This window comes from Phyllobates terribilis, unplaced genomic scaffold (assembly GCF_046119375.1).
Source record: "Phyllobates terribilis strain yellow unplaced genomic scaffold, ASM4611937v1 Scaffold_5__5_contigs__length_657084704, whole genome shotgun sequence".
Lineage (NCBI taxonomy): Eukaryota > Metazoa > Chordata > Amphibia > Anura > Dendrobatidae > Phyllobates > Phyllobates terribilis.
The window spans coordinates 233,700,008-233,721,633 of record NW_027362765.1 but is presented as its reverse complement, the minus strand read 5'-3'; the positions used below and the strand labels follow the sequence as shown (position 1 = coordinate 233,721,633).

The following is a 21,626-nucleotide window of genomic DNA, read 5'->3' as shown; positions in this document are numbered from 1 at the left end:
AACCTGTACATTAGCAGTAATAGATGACTCAGGGCCTATGTTTTGTACGGAAACATCTAAGTAGCCTGGGCATAGGTCATTGTGAAGGTGTGACATCTGCATCGGTGTCTGCCCTTCCTGCCTTTGTCGCCCGGCCGTGCCACACTCTTTTTGCAAGCGAGGTGAGGGAGGTGACAACTCTAGTTCTGTGTCCTCGAGAACTTGTAGTCCTGTCCATGCTGGGACATCAAGAGTTAACTTTTGCCAGTAGTTCTCCTCCTCACATCCTGGTCAGGTGCAGTCTTGAGTATGATGTACAAAAGATCTGCGACTCTCTGGTTGTTAGAGGATCTCTTCAATATCTCATTCATTGGAATGGTTATGGGCCAGAGTAATGATCGTGAATGTTGGCTAATAACATCAATGCCGGAAAACTGATCAAAAGATTCCTTCTATCCTTAAATGATAAATCTGGCCCTAAGGGTACAAAGGCCCCTCGTAAAATGGTATCAGTACCGTCCTTCTTGTCTCTGCTTCTGTCACCAGTTTGCACAACACTCTGGCTGCAAACAATACAAGACAACAATACTAGTTCTATGTCCTCTAGGACTTGTAGTTCTGTCCATGCTGAAAAGTCAAAAGTTATCTTTTGTCAGTCTTCATTTCCTCCTGTTTGGCCTGGGTGGGGCTGCAAGCTTTAGAAGCTCCGGAAAGCCTGCTGTCCACTGCCAGTTATAATTTGACTAGCTATAGTGAACATCTTAATATCCTGCTTTAATTCTCAGTAGACGCTCCTGACTTTGGCCTTGGCTCGGTTTTTGACTAATCTCCTGCCTTACAATTTGGTCCCTGCGTTTACTTCCTGGTTCAGACTGAACTACATTCAGCTTGCCAGGTTGCACCACCAAACAGCAGCTAACTATATGGCCTCAATCTAGGGGTCCCTGTTAAGTCCAGTTCCATGTATAGGGGGTTAAAGGGTGAAGATATGGATAACCTCTGGGATCTGGAAAACGGAGTAGCTAGTGCCAAGCCTGTTTGTGGTAACCATCTTTAGAGCTTCCAGGTGACCACGGAGAGTGCCTTTGTTACAGAAGGAATGTGGAGCAGGGTCAATCGTGGCATCACCTATTGTGATTGGTGGATCCTGTATAGAGGTGCTACTTGTCATTGTAATCTTGCCTGTGATAATAATGAGACTTCTGAAAAGAACAGGAAATTTGAGTCTAAAATAGCCCCAGTGGCCAGTGTGATAAGATCGTAATATGAAAAAGAAAACCATTGTCAAAATTAAAAAAATACACAAAAATCAGATTTAAACAATAGATCATTTTCTGATTATACATTCATTTTAAAGGGCACAATTGTGCACACTAGTCAAGCTTTAAAATGGCATAGTATAGATTTCCTATTCTAAACTAAACCAATCCAGGCAATAACATCTATTTAACGTGAACAGGCACTTTTGTTGGGTTTTAGTGCGGTATATAGTACCTTTACATTAGGCTTTTACTAAAGTTATACTTGTATTGTTAGATTTTATTCAGTTTGACAGGTATTGTATGCTTTATTCATATAATACATGGCATGACTGTGAAGACATGAAAGCACTATGATTGCTACGGTAGGGTATGGGTGTTTATCTGAAACGTTCCGTTTAATTCTACCACATCATTTGCTGCGATCTGAAATTGTTAGAATGATTACAGTAATAATTCTTCGAATCCCTACAGCCTGTGACAGTTACATAAAATGCCAAAATCCATTTCCTTGTACTCTATGATGTGCCCTTGTGAATCAGAAGTGAGCCTGAACAAGGTGATTGAGAGGAGGTTAAAACCGAATGGGTTTTCAATAAGACATTTGCTAACACTTGAGTTACCTCATTAATTAGAGAAGTAGAATACATTTTTACGTGATACATTACCTTCTCAGGAAAGACTCTTATGACATCAGACTAATCCCATTGCTTTATTGAAGAGACAGACAAAATTACATTTACATTACCTCTCCAAGGCTTGAATATATTGCTGTATTCTGTACACAGACTTGGCCATTAAGAATTAGAAGAGATCCCATAAATACAGATTTTGGGTCAGTAGACGATAATGTCACGGCTGCTAACCAAAATGTATCCAAAGACTGACGTTGTATGGCTAATCATGGGAGAGTATTTCCCCTAAATAATGTATTGAGAATTCTCGTAATATTCTAATGTTGCTTCTGAGCCTTTTAGGCTACAATACACGGGACATAATTGCTTGAAAAACCATTTTGGTCACTATTACAGGGTTTATTGGCTTTATCACTCGGTTTTATGAAGGTCTAAATGTACAGATCTGTATTCTAATGTATAAATCCATTATCATAAGATTATTTGGTACACATCAACCCTTCTGTTTTAAATGGAATCTGTCAGAAGTTTTTTTCTATGTAATCTGAGAGCAGCATGATGTGGGGGCTGAGAGCCTGATTGAAGTGTTGTGTCGCTGACTGGTCTGGCAACTGTCATTTTCATACAATCACTGTTTTCTCTGCTGCAGATCCAGCAGACTGAGCTCTATATAACCCCACCCACACCACTGATTGGCAGCTTTGTGTGTACACTGCGCATAGGCAGAAAGCTGCCAATCAGTGGTGGACCAGGGTTATACAGAGTAGGAGAACTACATGGCATGAGACAACTAGTCCTATAGTGATAATCTCCTGCTGATAAAACACATATTTTATTGAAACAACACACAGAATTCACTGGAATCAGGTTCTCTGCCCCTTCATTTTGCTCCTATGAGATTACATAGGAAAAACCTGCTGGCAGATTCCCTTTAAATACTAACATCATCCATCTTTATTAAAGGTAATTTTAAAACGTACAACTTTAATAAATATTTTATCTAAAAAAAAACTTTTAACCAAAACAACCACCAGTGACTAAAAAGGTTTAGCAAAACTCTCAAGTTAACCATTAGTTTAACTATTTACTCTCCACTCACACAATACCTTACCATCTTTCTAATAAAGAGGCCATGATGAAAAAAAAATTAAACACAATAGTATAATGAAGGGAGGCTGGCAAATCCTATTCCCCTTTCTTATACAGTCTCAGTGCGTCGCATGGGATTTACTGAAACCCAATGAGCCAGTGTTACCAAGATAAGTAAATTGGTTCATCCCTGCAACAGCAGTCTGATAGGTCAAAGCATTTTCTTTATTGCCTTCCCTAGCAACGGACACACATTGACCCAATCATTGGTCAGGTCACTACCCTAAACCCATCTTCCCAAAAACTTGGGTGAAACCTGAATATTTTGTCAGAAACAAATTTCTCAAAAAAGGTACCAAGGAGATAACAGGATAATCATTCAGGATCCCTCCATTTTCTTGTCCCGCTGATATGCCAACCTGGTAGAGCCCTTCCCAGGGTAACATTCGAGCAGAGGGTAGCGATAAAAATGGGAGTGTCACTTTTGGGGTTTTGTGGCTTTACAGACATGCGTCCCCTCTCCAGGTACTGTAGTCACAGACTAAGTGAACCGTGATGGTGACGAAGATGAAAGTCCTGCAGTTGTTACGCACTTCTCCTCTTATGCAAAACAGTCATAGACCATCTCAGAAGGTGTCTCTTCCTCCCCCAACAACTCTTGCATGGACTGCAAAGATTGTGTGATCTAGGGCCTATTGGCTGACACTGATCCATGTTGCATGCTATCTGTACACTTCTGCTGTCACTCATTTGGGAAGTCTTATCCCCTCTTTCCTACATGGCCCCTTGTACCAACACAGTGTATCTGTAATTGACTTCTGGTCAGATGAATAAGACTTTATGATCCCCAACCTGGGTGCGGCGATCACAGATCCGTTAAGCAGTGGTTGTGACTGGGTGAAGTGGGTGGACCTATTAGGTGACTCCCGGTAAATATGGGTCACTTGATGGGTCTGTACTCAATCCGACTGCCAGCGCTGTAACTATAGAGGTAGCAGTCACATCCAGACTCGTGTGCCTGATTGTGCCCAAAGGCCTGTCTGTCACGCAGAAAATCAGCAGTTTCCATTCTCTCATGGCACTGTAATAAAAAATCAGGAGGATCAGGATGAGCCATATTATAGGAGTCATTCAGATAGAATCTGAAATGATATTGCAGTGCAGTTAATGTTGGGGGGAAAGACACAAACAGAATGTCAATTCTGTCAAAGCGTCTTCAATAAGCCGCACTGCAGTCTATGGGGGTTTTCTCTCCACAACACTTCACAAGTACTTGTCTCTAATCATTTCTTTGGCAAGTGGGAGTAATTCATGTAATAGGTATACATTAAAAAGTTCATGTGAATTATTCTCCATAATATTGATACAAGGTTCAACTAAGGTGAAACCTTGCTTTCAATTAGCGTCCTGCCTTAAGACTCATTCACACAGGCATGTGCATTTTGGGACACAAAAAGGTGCAGAATACAGAACTATATTTCAAGCCTCGTCCATTAACGTGAAGCTTTGTTTCATGGGTCGAGTCCAGGGGTGCCAACCGTCCAGAAATTCCAGGACAGTCCATAACAACGGCACATTATTTGCCCGGCCCGTAAAAGATAATTTAAGGCGTTCAGATTTTTTTGAGGCTCAAGGAACTTATACAGATTATTTTGACTGTAATTGTTGTTATTTTACATTGTCTTCTTATCAGAATTACGGACTGTAGACACGTATAGTCATAATGTTTTAATACAGTTTTCAAATGTGTCCGTAAAAAATAATGTCTGGAATTTTCTGGAAAAAATAAAAAGTCAAGTTGGCAATCCTGGTCAAGTGTCCCTCTGGAAACAGTATATTTTGAAAAAAATAATTTAATGGGGTAATCTGCTTGTAAGATCTTGATGAACTTTCCTAAGGATAGGTCATCAATATTAGATATATGGGAATCCAACCCCCCGGTACCCTCAATGATCAGCAGATATAAGGTCCCGTGATGGCCGATTGCACACACACTCAACACAGCTGAAATGCATAATTCTGGGATATGTCACCAACATCAGATTTGGGAGCGTCTTACGCATTGGTCATGTTCCCTGGTCCTGTAGCAGCCAGAAATAAACGGTGTACGGAGCCAGAACCCCGAACTGTGTAGTGGCAGTTCTCGGGTACAGCAGCTCAGCTACTATTGAAGTGAATGGACGCTAACAGCTAATCAGTGTGGACCCTCACTGTTCTAGAATTGTTGACCTCTCCTAAGTGTTATGTCATCCATATCTTAGACCTGGATAACTCCTTTAATAGTGCATTCAGAATACATGTAATATGGATTCTACGAACGCTTGTTGGCATGAGACCTTTATGACATATGTCAATCAGCACCTATCCATTTAATAGAGGGTCTTTCCCAATTTGGGCCCTTTTCTATTAGAAAGAGCAGAGAGGCAGTACGTAGATCAGCCTTCCGACTGGAGTAATGCCTGAATTACCTTGATGACTATGAGATTATGGAAAATTTGAGAACATTTGGGAACAGACAGGCCCAATCGTTGTTTGTTGCAAAAAAAAAACATCACGAACAGCCAATAATCTATATGGACACTTTGGAAAACCTTAATAAATCATTAAGAATATAAGTGATGCATGTCTACAGCCCATAATTCTGATATGAAGCCATCTGTTGCATTCATTGTGGACTGTCAAATCATGGTAATTTCAGGTGTAATAACCTGTATAACGTAAATGGAAACTGTTCTCACCATGCTCCTAAGATTCAGTGGGTAGTTCTCCTACTATCTGTAGTAGCAGGCAGTGTGATCAAGTCATGTCAGTCGTGCCACGTGATCTCACCTCTGGGAGGCCACGAGCTTGAAGGGAAATTTTTTATCAGAAAATTACTGATAGTTTAAATTAGGTCTTTGTGCTAAATATTTTTATGCAATATTTTTTTTCATTACACTCTGTGTAAAAAAAAATTAAAATGATAAATCTTGTAATTTTCACACTGGCCATTGAGGCTTTTCTAGACTCTAACCTCCTGTTGCTTCAGGAAATCCACATGTAAATGAGCAGCAATAGATGGACTTGGGTCATATTGTTTGTACTGAAGCATCTAATAAGTGTGTGCAAAGATCATTGTGATGGGGAGGACAGAGGGAGCTGTGTTCTTACTTATTGTAAATGGTGGATCCTGTTTTAACAGTGGTGTATTACCTGTCATTGTAATCCTGACTCTCTCTGAAAACTCTTTCTAAAAGGACAGGAAGCATGAGTCTAATATAGCCTCAGTGGCCAGTGTAAAAATGGCAAGATTTTTAATTTTCACATATACACAGAGTGTAGTATGAAAAAAATACCTTGGCAATTATTATTTTGCAGCAAAAAATCCTGATTTAAACAATAGGTCATTTTCTGATGACACATTCCTTTAAAAAGGGTTTTTTCATCTTTTTGCTTAGAACATACCGCTTATCAGCTTCCTTCTTGCCAAGGAAGGGTGGGAAGGCGAGTGCTTCTGACTCGCCCCCTGGGCCGTGGGGCACTCGGATCCGGGCAATAGGGGGAACGATGGGAGTAGTAGTGGCAACCCGGTTCCGTGGCTCAGGGTGGTCAGGCCAGTGGTAGTCCGTTATGTGTTGTTGATTATGTCCGACTACGCCACCCGTGGATTTGCGGTCATTAGGAACCGTCGCTGCAAGGCAGACCGCTGGGGCTGATGATGTGTGCAGCTGGGATGGTGTGACTCCCCACGGGAAGAGTGCGGCCACAGGGCAGTGTAGTGGATGGTGGGAGTGATGGTGGTGAGAGTCCCAGTACCGGTAGTGCTGGAGGCGCGAAGGAGCACACAGACAATAGGTTGCAGTCCAGGGTCTTTACTAAAACAGGTAAACTGACCCATAAACAGTCCCAGCTAGGAGGGGACCTGGATGTCTGAGAGCAACGGGGAAATTGGCCCTGGTCAGGGTGAGGGTGTAGGCCTACCGTGCTTTCTGTGCTCCTTCTGGCTATCTCCTCGTTATAGGGTAACAGCCCACGTTTCCGAGCTTTCCGTGTATTCTCGCCTGTATGGCCTGCGACGTGGGTTCCTTTCTGCTCCCAGCCTTGTACGGCTTTACTGGTCCCTTCGGTTGTGGCAGGGCCTCCAGGCTTCTTAGGCCAAGGAATATACAGTCCCTTGCGAACTGGTTATCTGCTGGAGAATGTGGAATCCTCCCAGCCTCAGACACCAAAGTCTGGTAGATTAAGTCCTTTATCTGCCAAGACAGGCTCGCTTCGCCTCTTGTCTCTGGCTTGTGGCTCTCCTCCTGCCACACTTCCTCTTAGGTGCAGTGCAACTGTCTGTCCCTGCTCTGCTCTGGGACAAGTCTCAGTGCTGAGACAGGCCATCAAGTTCTCTCTAACCCTGCCCCCAGCACCAGCTTTTATAGGGGCAGCCAGCTCCCCCTACTGGCCTGAGACAGGAGGCATTGCATGCTAATGTTCCCCTGACTAGAGAACCTCCCCCTTGCTCTCAGACACAGCTTTAATTACACTTGTGGCATCCAGGCCAGGGTGACACACTTCTGCTTGAATGACAGCTCAGATCTGTATCATTGTTGCGCAGCTCGTTTGAACTATTTACTCTCCTAAGATGCAAGCAGAGGGAGCTTTGCCTCTGCACCATCAGAAGAGCACAGAAATCACTTAGGCTGACCACATCCAGCCAAATCAGCTCTACAGTGAAGAACTTGTAGGATCTGCACTCCTTTCCTAGATGACCCACCGCTGATAGACTGCAGCGGTTGCTCGTAAGCTAGGCAATGAGTAGTAAACTGTACTAAGTGCCTAAGTTGGTGAGAATGGAGAGGATTTTTAATAAAAAGTTGCTTGTATTTACAAGTATTTTGCAATTTTACCTATTAAAGACCTTGAGACTAACCCTTTAAAGCAGCTTGTGTTTACCGCGAGTGAGCTGTGCCAATAGCTCTCTGCTGTGCCAATAACTCTTTACTGTGCCATAGCTCTCTGCTGTGCTATAGCTCTCTGCTGTGCCAATAGCTCTCTGCCGTGCCAATAACTCTTTGCTGTGCCATAGCTCTCTGCTGTGCAATAGCTCTCTGCTGTGCCAATAGCTCTCTGCTGTGCCATAGCTCTCTGCTGTGCCAATATCTCTCTGCTGTGCCAATAACTCTCAGCTGTGCCATAGCTCTCCTCTGTGCCAATAACTCTCTGCTGTGTCAATAACTCTCTGCTGTGCCAATAACTCTCTGCTGTGCCAATATCTCCCTGCTGTGCCAATAGCTCTTTGCTGTGCCAATAGCTCTTTGCTGTGCCAATAACTCTTTGCTGTGCCATAGCTCTCTGATGTGCCATAGCTTTCTGCTGTGCCAATAACTCTTTGCTGTGCCATAGCACTCTGCTGTGCCATAGCTCTCTGCTGTGCCAATATCTCTCTGCTGTGCCATAGCTCTTTGCTGTGCCAATAACTCTGCTGTGCTATCGCTCTCCTCTGTGCCAAAAACTCTCTGATGTGCCATCACTGTTATGATCTGCAACATGTACTAAGGAAAGATAGGGGAAAGCCGTCCCTACACTAAGCTGAATCCCTACGATGTAGCTGGCTGCCTGTTCCTAGCGAACAGACCCGCCTTAGTCCTCAGCTAGTCTGAAAGAAGACCTATAGCATAAGGGGAGGGGTCCCTAAAAGAACTAAGGACTGGAACAAAAATGGGACACCTCCTAAACAGAGAAGTTGTTGCAGAACACAAAAAGACAAACAGACAAAAAGGTACTAGAGGTCCCAGAAGGACCAAGCGAACTGACAGAGATAGGCACCGAAGCACCTGGCTAGAAAGACAGTCAAACACACTGTAGTCCAGCACAGCCAAAAGGGCGGAGCTGGAATATAAAGGCAGGTGGTCATGTGACCGCAAAACACAAGATGGAAAAAACAAACAGGAGGGTTCTAACAATCGCTCTCCTCTGTGCCAATAACACTCTGCTGTGCCACAGCTCTCAATTATATCCTTATCCTGAGGATGCAAATAATGTTGAAAGTGATACAGACAACTGATACCAATGAGGCTGCAAGGTTTGGCAACCTGAGTGGCTCATTACAGTATTAGTCCATTTGGCATTTGCTAAAATTCTTAGAAGGGCAGTCCTGCATTGTGGTCTGGAATTTGAATGCAGTTATTTCTGCCTCCATACACAATGACAACATAGGAGGAATAATTAAATACCTTACATACTTTAAGAAACAAACTCAAGACTTGGCATACCTTATCAGGTTCCTTACAACACTGTCCGGATGTTTCTCCTTGGGCCAATTGGCTCCAAATCTTAAAAGAGATCAGCACTGATTTCAGGGTCAGTGACTGATAATAGCATTAAATTTTTAAGGAGTCATCATTAGTGATGAGCGAGCAGTAAAATGCTCGGGTGCTCGAAGCTCGGGTCGAGCACATTGGAATACTCGGGTGCTCGACCCAAGCAACGAGCCTAATGTAAGTCTATGGGAAACTCCAGCATTTTTCGGGTGGTCCCCCCCGGCGGTCTGCAGAAGGTCAAAAATTGCCCAAATCGATGGGAACGGTGCTCAATTAAACATCAGGCAGGCAGAATATATAGGCAGACAGGCAGGCAGGGTATATAGGAGGGTGCATGAAAAACATAGCAGGGCACTTGGAACACACTAGTGCCATCCGATTTTCTTGCACCCGTCTCTTTAAAAAAGCCGGCCGGCAATTCATCAGCGGCATACACCGGTACCCGACAATTTAGAACAGAAAGAATAGAGCATCACACATAGATTAGATAGATAGAAATATGTCAGTCACATATATAATAAGTACAGTGATAGTGTTGATTACTGTACTTGTCATTTAGTGTTAAAATAAAGGATTTATTACGAAAAAAATTGGCATGGGGTTCCCTGTAATTTTAGTCTCTAGCGGAGGTTAAGCAGACGGCTGGGGCAGATGTTTGAAGCCTGGGAAGGGGTTAATACCCATGGAGCTTCCCAGGCTACTAATATCAGCCCCCAGCTGAATACCTAGCCTTTACTAGCTATTAAAATGGGGGTCCCCCCAAAAAAATGATGTGCGGTCCCCCCTATTTTAATAGCTAGCAAAGACTAGGCAGACAGCTGGGGGCTGATATTAATAGCCCAGGAAGGGTGCCATGAATATTGGCCCCCTCCCAGGCTAGAAACACCAGCAGTAAGCCGCCCCAGAAATGGCGCATCCACAGGATGCGCCAAATCTGGCACTTAGCCTCGCTCTTCCCACTGCCCTGTAGCGGTGGCAGTGGGGTAATAGGGCTGGGGTTGATGTCAGCTTATAATGCCAGCTGACATCAAGCCCAGGTTAGTAATGGAGAGGCGTCTATAAGACACCCCCATTACTAACCCCATAGTCAAAGTTAAAAAAAAAACACAAACACCCAGAATAAAGTCCTTTAATTGAAATAAACACACAATTCTTTAATATTCTAAATTAAACCATACTTAACATCACGCCCATTCCAGCTGAAGCCAACGATCTCCTGCAATAAAAGTAAAATAATAAACCAATCTCTTCCTTACCTTTCCATGGTTCCCAGGACGGCTCCAGCTCTGCTACATTCACATGACAGGCTGGAGCGCAGAAGAACGCTGCCATCCAGCTTGCTATGCCTCAGACACTGAGAAGCGCAGGCATGCTTGCGCTCCTCAGTGTCTTGCTGTGACGGCATCCATATGAGCCGAATTCATGTACAATGAACTCAGCTCACCTCATGCACGTCACTGACAGCGTGGGAGAATTCTCCTGTGCTCACCGCTTGAGCAGGAGAATTTTCCCACGTTGGGATGGCATTGAGATGACAGGCTGGATCGCAGCTGAGCGCTGCCATCCAGCATGCCATCCATCATAGTCACTGCAGAGCGCAGGCATGCTTGCGCTCTGCAGTGTCTCTGAAGGATGACAAACTGGATGGCAGCGCTCAGCTGCGATCCAGCCTGTCATCAGAATGCCATCCCAGCGTGGGAGAATTCTCCTGCTCAAGCGCTGAGCGCAGGAGAATTCTCCCACACTGTCAGTGACATGCATGAGGAGAGCTGAGTTCATTGGACATGAACTCGGCTCATCTGGATGCCGTCACAGCGAGACACTGAGGAGCGCAAGCATGCCTGCGCTTCTCAGTGTCTGCGGCATGGCAAGCTGGATGGTATCTTTCGGCTGCGATCCAGCCTGTCATGTGAATGTAGCAGAGCTGAAGCTGTCCTGGGAACCATGGAAAGGTAAGGATGAGGTTGCTTTATTATTTTACTTTTATTGCAGAAGACATTCACTTCAGCTGGAATGGGCGTGATGGTAAGTATGGTTTAATTTAGAACATTAAAAAATTGTGTGTTTATTTCAATTAAATGACTTTATTCTGGGTGTTGTGTTTTTTTAAAATACTTTACTAGAAATTCATGGCGGTCATGTCTAATATTGGCGTGACCCCATGAATCTCGGGCTTAGAACCAGCTGATAATACCAAGTTGGCCCTAACCCCTTTATTACCCAGTGAGCCACCGCATCAGGGCCCTGGATGAGTTGGGTACAGCGCCAGAAGATGGCGCTTCTATGAACGCGCCATTTTCTGGGGTGGCTGCAGACTGCAATTTGCAGCGGGTGGGGCCCAGAAAGCTTGGGCCTCCCTGCGCTGCGGATTCCAGCCCCCAGATGCCTAGTTGTACCTGGCTGGACACAAAAATAGGGCGAAGCCCCACGTATTTTTTTTTTTAATTATTTCATGAAATTCATGAAATAATTTTAAAAAAAAGGGCTTCCTTTTATTGTTGTGTCCGGCAAGGTAAAAATAGGCAGCTGGTGGTTGGGGGCAGCCCGTTCCTGCCTGCTGTACCTGGCTAGACACAAAAATAGGGCGAAGCCCCACGTCAATTTTTTTAAAATTACCCCCTTCCCAGGCTTCAAACATCTGCCCCAGCCGTCTGCTTAACCTCCGCTAGAGACTAAAATTACGGGGAACCCTACACCAATTTTTTTTAAATAAATCCTTTATTTTAACACTAAATGACAAGTACAGTAACCAACACTGTCACTGTACTTATTATATATGTGACTGACATGTTTCTATCTATCTAATCTATGTGTGATGCTCTATTCTTTCTGTTCTAAATTGTCGGGTACCGATGTATGCCGCTGATGAATTGCCGGCCGGCTTTTTTAAAGATACGGGTGCATGAATACACTATTTTTTTTTTAATAAATCCTTTATTTTAACACTAAATAACAAGTACAGTAACCAACACTGTCACTGTACTTATTATATATGTGACTGACATGTTTCTATCTAATCTATGTGTGATGCTCTATTCTTTCTGTTCTACATTTTCGGGTACCGGTGTATGCCGCTGATGAATTGCCGGCTTTTCATGTTTCACTGAGCACTGTTCTCATTGATTTGGGCAATCACTGTAATGCCACAACCACCATGACTGTGACATTACAGTGAGTGGCAGACAATCCCTGGATGATTGGTGCTCTAAATAGCGCCATACATGCAGGACGGGGACCCAAGCTCCCGCCCGAGCATCTCGAAAGTACTCGGCGAGCTCCGAGCATCTCGAGTACTGAGATGCTCGGGCGAGTACCGAGCAGTGGCGAGCATGCTCGCTCATCACTAGTCATCATGTAAAAAGATATCATAAAGGTGGTTATGTGAAATGTTCTATGAAATGGGTTGTTGTTATCGAGGAGTGACATTTGTTGTCTGGCCCGTTCTATATGTTCTCTGTCTTTAGTCTCCCCTATAAGATCAAACATGCTGCCGGGGCTGAATTTAGATATAGCTGAATATTGAATATAAATAATTGAGTTCTTTAGTCTATAACATAAATTAGCATTAGGAATTTTTTGTCTAATGTTTCCCGAACTGTTTCTGTGGAAAAACCCCATTTCTGATATAAAAATGACACCTGGGGTTCCTATGTGCATTTTTATATTCTAAATCCATTTGATATACCTAGAGGATACTGTAATCTCAGAAAGCCACAGCATGATCTAAAACTAATTCAAAATCACAGTTGAAAAAAAATTGAAAGTGTGAATAGGAATTTTATAAAGTTCCATTTACTAACACTTTAGATTTATATACAGCATCCAAATATCACAACGGCTAAGAGGAGACACAACCTCAGCATGCCATCTATACTACTAACTGTGCTATCTCGTGTGAGGTCTTCTGACTTGGAGTTAAAGGGAAAGTGTTACCTTGTTGTTTTTTATGCCTTTTTTACTAATTAAAACCAGAGAAACACTGAAAAAAAATCTAATTTCTTTATTTTTTGTAGACATTTTATGAGTTTTTTGTACACCATTAGGCTGCGTGCACACGATGCATTTTTCATGCATTTAATCTCTCGGCATGCCGGCAGCGCTGAAGGACCTTCGGTGACGTCACAGTCATGTGACCGCAGGCCCTTCACCGCTGTGTCTCGTGATATGCCGGCAGCCAGGAACCAGACAGGATGGAGCGCTGCAGCACACGCCGGGGCATCGGGGGTGAGTATAGCTTTATTTTAAGCATTGTTTTACGGTCACACTATATAAATCGATGCTGTTTGCATGGATTTATATAGTGTGACCTAGTTGTCAAGCACTTTCCAAGTGATGCTTTCGCCTGGAAAGCGCTTGTCAATCTGCATGCGGAAACACATGTGAATCCGCATGTGAATCCGCATGTATTCCGCATGTATTCTGCAGGAAAAACGCATGTACAATCTGCATGCGTTTTTTCTGCCAGGGAAATGCAGAAATGCTGCAGAAATGTTCTGCTTCATTTCTGCATCGTGGGCACATAGCCTTATGGGCATGGCCATCTCTGAGTTGCTACTCTGCTTGATTAGAAGCATTTAGAGATGTATTTAACAGTAGCCACATGGACATCATTTTGTTTAGACATTCTTAGTGACCTGTTGTAGTCAATGTACAAGCTGAGCTGTGACCATAAGCTTCATAATAGAAGTGATATTGATCCATGTAATCCTGCCAGTGATGATAAAGAGGCTACTGCTTAAATAATATCTACAGAACAAGAAGTAACAGCCTATTGTGATTACAGTGAAAACTTTAGTATTTCAGGACTTTTCACCAACACCTAATAGCAGCATCTAAAGATATCGATGATCATAGAATCATAGAATGTTAGAGTTGGAAGGCACCTCCGGGGTCATCGTGACAAACATCTCAGACAGATATCTGTCCAGTCTCTGTTTGAAGACTTCCATTGAAGGAGAACTCACCACCTCTCGTGGCAGCCTGTTCCACTCATTGATCACCCTCACTGTCAAAATTTTTTTTCTGATATCTAATCTGTATCTTCTCCCTTTGAGTTTCACTCCATTGCTTCTCTTGTTTCCATGTGCAAATGAGAATAAGGATGATCCCTCTACAGTGTAACAGCCCTCCAGATATTTGTAGACAGCTATTAAAGTAGCTGTCCAGTCCAAATCGATAAGAGTCAAGTCACTCTGTGTGACTGCAGACTTATGAATCCCCCCCAGCACACACACTGTGCACGCCGATTTCTGAGCAGGGACCATATTCCCGACCAAGGCCCGTCTAGTGGGTGTGGCCTTGCTCGATACACTAGTAATGCAGCCGATAAGTGGGCGTGGCAACTAGTGGGCATGGCCTTGCTGCATAAAAGTGTATGGAAGTGAGGCATTCCCAGATCATTTAACCATTCTTTGTAGGACATAGTTTGCAGTCCACTCCCCATCCTGGTAGCTCTTCTCTGAACTTGCTCCAGTTTTTCGATGTCTTTTTTTTAAATATGGTGCCTAGAACTGGACACAGTATTCCAGATGAAGTCTGACCAAGGCAAAGTAGAGGGGGATAATTACTTCACATGATCTAGTCTCTATACTTCTCTTAATACATCCCAGATGTGTGTTTGCCTTTTTTGCTGTTGCATCACACTGTTGACTCATGTGAAGTCTATGATCTATTAGTATACCCAAGTGTTTTTCACATGATAATGAGTCTGCTGAAATCTCTTCCTGAACGGACAGTAAATAGGAATCTAAAATAGCCCCGGTGACTAGTGTGAATATTACACAAGATTTCTCTTTTTTTTTTTTTAATACAGAGTATGATATGAAATAAAAATTGGCAAAAATGTTTAAAAAATTCATGTAAAAACATCCTTATTAAAACATGTTTTCTGATACCACGTTCTCTTTAAAATGGTTTTTACTTTTATAGCTAAAGGGAAGCTGACAGCTGATATATGCTGCCCGATCCAGCATGTATCAGAAACTGGCTGCATGATCTCAGCCATGTATGTCTGACTCTGAAACGCTGTGGAGTTTCAGAATAAAACATACTTTAAAAGCCCAAACCACACAGAAGACTAGTATGACATGCAAATCTCTGATTGCCTCTCCATGTCCACTCCCTTGACTAACAGGTCTTTCCCTGCATGTGTGCATAGGAAAAGACCTGTCAGTAACTGGCAGTGGGCAGGGAGAAGCCACCAGAGGCTCACTTGTCTCACTAGTCTCCCATGTGGCTCAGTCTCTGGCAGCTTTTAAAGTATGTTTTTCTCTTGATACGCCGCAGCATTTTAGAGTCAAACATGCATGGCTAAAATCATGCAGCCAGTGTCTGATATATGCATGATCATCTGTCAGGTTCACCTTAAGAGTGCACCGCTCCTGGGCCTCTTGGCTTTCTGGCTGCCGGGGTATGGAAGAGCTCCTTATTAAAGGGGGTGTCCACTACTAGGACAACCACTTCTCAATCTGAGTTTTTGGTCTTGGTGTTCACATGAAGTTATGTCGCGTAAGCCAAATGCCCAATCAGCACTGGTGTCACTGGTCCTTCAGAAGTATATGTAATTATCAGGAAGTGAAAGCTGCGTTTCACTTCCTGTTAACTACTTATATGTCTGAAGGTGGGGACAGTGACACCAGTGTTGATTGAGCATAGGGCACACATGACATAACTGTTGTGAACTGCTACAAACACTAAGGAAAGATAGGAAAACTGTCCCTACAATAAACTAAGCTGATTCCCTACGATGCAGCAGGGGACCTGTCCTTGTGAACAGACCCGCCTAAGTCCTCGGCTAGTCTGAATGCAGACCTATAGATATAAGGAAGGGGTCCCTACAAGAACTAAGGACTGGGATATAGTTGGACATCTCCTAGCAGAAATTGTAGCAGAGAAAAGACAAACAAACAAACAGAAGTACTAGTGGTCAAAAGACCAAGCAAACTACAGAGTAAGGTACAAGGCACCTGGCTATCTTAAAAGTAAAAGTAACACTGAAGTCCAGCAAGGCCAGGAGAGCGGAGCTGGATTATATAGGCAAAAAGTCATGTGACCAGCAAAATAGAAAAAACTAACAGGAGGGTTCTAACAGTACCCCCTCTTCTATGAGGATCCTCCGGATCCTCCAGGCCCAGGTCTATCAGGAAACCTCCTGTGAAACGCTCCGACAAGTTTAGGAGCAGAGACATCATCCGCCCTTACCCAGGAGTTATCCTCGGGACCGAAACCTTTCCAAGCGACGAGATACTGCAATCTCCCTCTATGCCATCTAGAATTAAGAATGCAAGAAATTTCATATTCACCGTCTTCCTCCACCGGAGGAACAGAGACAGTGGCGTCCCTATCAGAAACATCAGCTTTTTTCAATAAGGAAACATGAAACACCGGATTAATCTTCCAGGAGGTAGGAACCTCCAACCTAACAGCAGATTGGTTAACTACCTGAAGCACCTTAAACGGACCCACAAACTTCGGGCCCAATTTCTTAGAAGGAATTCTCAACCGCAGATTCCTAGAGGACAACCAAACCATGTCACCAACAGTAAACAAAACCTCTTGACGTTTCCTGTCAAAGTACCTCTTGGATTTTTTGTTAGCCTCTTGAAGGTTACGACGTACATCAGTCCAAACTCTCTCCAAATCACCGGAAAAATTCTCCTCCTCCAGCACAGCGGATACCAATTTGGAGAATGACCCAAACGACGGATGTCTCCCAGTACAACAAAAAAAAGGAGAACACCCAGCAGAAGAGGATGTATGGTTGTTAAGAGCAAATTCAGCCAGTGGCAGGAACTCAGACCACCCCTCTTGATTGTCAGCCACAAAACAATGCAAAAACTGTTCAACATCCTGGTTCTTTCTTTCTGTCTGTCCATTAGACTCAGGATGATAACCAGATGAAAATGACAAATGGACTCCCAACCTGTCACAAAAGGCACGCCAAAAACGAGCCACGAACTGAGGTCCCCTATCGGAAACAATGTCGGTAGGAACGCCATGGAGCCTGACAATTTCTTTAACAAAAGACTTAGCGAGTGTCTTGGCGCAGGGCAGTTTGATGAAGGGAACCAAGTGACACATCTTGCTAAAATGGTCCACGACCACCCAGATAACAGTAAAACCCTCAGAGGCAGGAAGGTCAGTAATAAAATCCATAGCAAGATGCGTCCAAGGAGCACTAGGAACCTCCAGAGGGCAAAGCAACCCCGCAGCAGGAGCATGTGAAGACTTAGATCTAGCACACACAGTACATTGACGCACCCACTTAATGACTTCCTTCTGCCACCCAGGCCACCAAAAACGGCGACCTACAAGTCTCTTAGTCTCCGAAATTCCTGGATGACCTGCTAACCGAGACTCATGACACTCCACAAACAAATCTCTCCTAAAGTTCCTAGGCACAAACAACCTCCCATGGGGAGTGTTAGATGGGGCATCCTCCTGGGCTTTCAGAATCCCATCTTCCAAAAAGGAGTCCAATGCTGCTATCACAACACCTTCCTGTAAAATGCTCTCCTCCTCCTCGGTACCAACCATGGGAGAAAAACTGCGAGATAAAGCATCAGCTTTTACATTCTTGGTACCCGGGATGTAAGTAACAGAAAAATTAAACCGCGAAAAAAAAAGTGCCCACCTAGCTTGACGGACATTCAAGCGCTTGGCAGCATCAAGATAGATCAGATTCTTATGATCAGTAAAAACCTGAATGGGAAATTTAGCACCTTCCAAGAGATGACACCAATGTTCAAATGCGAGTTTAATCGCCAGCAATTCCCGATTACCGACATCGTAATTAAGTTGGGTCTCAGAAAATTTTTTTGAAAAAAAAGCACAGGGATGTACTCCATCCTTGTTTTCCTGAGACAAAAAAGCACCGACCCCCACCTTAGAAGCATCAACCTCGACCAAAAAAGGCTTGGTCTCATCAGGCTGCATAAGGATGGGGGCAGAACTGAACCTCTCCTTGAGATACATAAAAGCTTCAATGGCCTCAGTAGTCCACTGGACCGTATTCGCACCTTTCCTGGTGAGATCGGTCAGCGGCTTAACAATTATAGAAAAATTCTTAATGAATTTTCTGTAATAATTGGTGAAACCCAAAAATCTCTGTATTGGTTTCAAACCAATAGGCCTAGGCCATTCCTGAACCGTTTGAACCTTCACCGGGTTCATCTCAAAGCCCTCGCAGGAGATAATGTAGCCCAAAAAACTAATTCTCTGCACAGCGAACTCACATTTCTCCAGCTTAGCAAAAAGTGAATTGTCGCTTAACAACTGCAATACCTCACGTACGCTCTGCCAATGAGACTCCAGATCCGGCGCAAAAATCAAAATGTCATCCAAATACACCACCACATTCTTACCGATCAACGGTCTTAGGATGTCATTAATAAGGTTCTGAAAAAACGCTGGTGCGTTGGTAAGACAAAAGGGCATAACCAGATTCTCAAAATGACCCACTGGAGTGTTAAAAGCAGTTTTCCACTCATCACCTTCCTTCATACGTAACAAATTGTATGCCCCCCGGAGATCAATCTTAGAGAACCACTTGGCCCCCACTAACTGGTTGAACAAGTCAGGAATTAATGGCAGTGGGTAGGAATTGCGTACTGTAACTTTATTAATTTTGCGAAAATCCAGACATGGACGTAAACCGCCGTCCTTTTTTTTTACAAAAAAGAATCCAACAGCCACAGGTGACTTAGAAGGTCTAATGTGACCGGCGGCCAAGCTTGTCTGTATGTATTCCTCCAAGGCCTTTCTCTCAGGGATATTAAGATTAAATAAGCGACTCTTGGGAAGAGTTGCTCCAGGGACAAACTCAATAGTACAATCATAGTCCCTATGAGGAGGCAAAACTTGCAACTCCTCCTCAGAAAAAACCTTCCAGAAATCCTGAATGGGTACAGGTAATTCCCCTCTTTCCACAGCAGCAATGCGACCGTTGCAACATCTATCATAACACTTAGGAAAGATAGGAAAACTGTCCCTGCAATAGAACTAAGCTGATTCCCTACGATGCAGCGGGGGACCTGTTCCTTGTGAACAGACCCGCCTAAGTCCTCGGCTAGTCTGAACACAGACCTATAGATATAAGGAAGGGGTCCCTACAAGAACTAAGGACTGGGATATAGTTGGACACCTCCTAGCTGAAATTGTAGCAGAGAAAAGACAAACAAACAAACAGAAGTACTAGTGGTCAAAAGACCAAGCAAACTACAGAGTAAGGTACAAGGCACCTGGCTAGCTTAAGAGTAAAAGTAACACTGAAGTCCAGCAAGGCCAGGAGGGCGGAGCTGGATTATATAAGCAAAAAGTCATGTGACCAGCAAAATAGAAAAAACTAACAGGAGGGTTCTAACAATAACCTCACGTGAGACCCGGGAAAGCCAATGCTGACACCACTGAAACGGTGCCGGCACCGGAGGTGACATAACCTCACGTGAGACCCAGGAGAGCCAATGCTGACACCACTGAAACAGTGCCGGCACCGGAGGTGAGTATAAATGTATTTATTTTTACGGGGCCAAACATGGGGAATGAGAAGGGGTTGTCCAAGTAGTGGACAACTCCCTTAAATAACAGCTCAGACCGATGTCCTTGTTGCATAGGAGGCTCGAACAGTGCACTGTCTGAAGTTGCAGTAATAGTCAGCTTTACCTCCACAGAATCAGCGGAGCACAGAGGCGCTGAGACTGACTGGATCCTGTGATCTGGCAAGCTTCAGAGATGTAATTTCATGCTCTATGGAAAAGATCTTGTAAGTGCTCTAGATGTTATTACTGTGTGCTTGTAAAGTGTGTATTCCTTGTGCTAAGAGTATATTAGTATTGGCTTTACATAGATGTTCCTTTGCTTTTACATTTTGCTTTATAACCATCACCCAGTGCTTTTCCGTTCTCTCTTTTCTGTCTCCTGTTTATCTCACTTTTGTGGAAAAGTTTTCTGTATCTTCCTTTGGGCTGTGAGAGGGTGGATAGAGCTTGTCATTGGCTAGGCTTTAATGTACTGTATCTTGGTTCCTATAGTAGCATTCTGGCTGCGTTGTCAGACGTAAAATTCTGAACATTGGGTTTTTTTTTTCAAATAATGCATGTAATTGGTAATAGCAATCAGGCTGTTAACTTGTCACTCCTGTGAGGAGTACATCATGATGGAATGTGCAGCTTGACAGCTTCATACAGTACCTAACAAACTTTAAAAAACTAATTCAAAACTTGGCATACCTTATCAAATTCATTACAACACAGCTTAGACACTTCTCCTGGGGCCAATTAGTACCTTATGTTGAAAAGAGAAAATCATTGAGTTCATTGTCATTGACTTATAATAGTATTCACGTTAAAGTAGACATATAATGTAAAAGATATCTTTAAGGGGGTTGTTCAGCCCCCTACATGCCCCACCACCCTCTCAAAAAGAATGAGATTAAAAATGTAAGTTTTAAAACCGGCCCTGACTCCAGGACCCATTGAAGTTCAGACATGGGCGAAACGGCCATCGGCTGTCCCATGCTCTTCACTCTCCCCTGCAGCCAGTTTTAATATGATGTCTTGAATAAAAATGTTGGATTTTAATAGGACCGGTTAGTGCCACTATGTTTTTCTTTTTTTGCAATTTTCATGGACTTCATCAGGTGTGCACCCGGAACCCCTAGGCGTGATTGCTCTGTCTAAATACAGTTGTATAAGGAAACACACAGGTTTTTGGTGCCAACTTAAACTTTCATTGTTTATAAACACAACAATGTCAAAACCACATGCTGTGCTCATGTTGCGTCTTTTGTAACTTCTTTTCACTACAGGCTTTGAAAGTAATGAAGAGGCTAAATTAAGTTCCCTGACCATTCTTCTGATGGCACTATCTTATATATGGAATTTAAAAAAAGAAAACAAAAAGTAGGTGGCAAAGCTGCCGTAAAACTGATGCATAAGACGTTAAAGAAGACACTTCAGGAAAAACACTGCCAGTGTTTTACTGAAGCATCTTCTGGTTCAAAACTATGCAGGTATTTCAGCTCATAAAAGATGCTGTGTGCACATACACTTAAAGACTAGATATAACTTTGTACTGATTATTTTATTGTTCTTTATTCTAACTTAAAAGAAAGTTAAGCAACATTCAAAGTAGTCTATATTGAAATGTTTTTACCACTTAGCTGCTACAGATGTCGATAATTTCCATATCTAGCTTAGTGGTATGCAAAAATGTTACAAATCCAACAGTGCTCCTGGTTCTGACTGCTCTCTCTGCTCTTCCACTCAGATAGCAGATGTGTGCAGGAGGGGGGAGGGGTGTCTGCACAGATCTAAAAAGTACAAAGGGGAGAAAATATCTCAGTCTCAGGGAGAACAAATAAAAACTATCAATAAGGAGAA

General features: G+C 43.3%; 1 protein-coding gene across 2 annotated transcripts in view; it reads left to right on the top strand.

Moving 5' to 3' along the window:
- CDH22 (cadherin 22) overlaps nucleotides 1–21,626 on the top strand; it is a 509,665-nt gene that overhangs the window by 136,398 nt on the left and 351,641 nt on the right. The window contains exon 2 of one of the 2 annotated variants that reach the window (XM_073683913.1): nucleotides 19,917–20,008. The exons of the other annotated variant lie outside the window; for it this stretch is intronic. The gene's annotated coding sequence lies outside the window, so the exon portion shown is untranslated. The remainder of the gene's footprint in view (nucleotides 1–19,916; nucleotides 20,009–21,626) is intronic. 2 annotated transcript variants of the gene reach the window in all.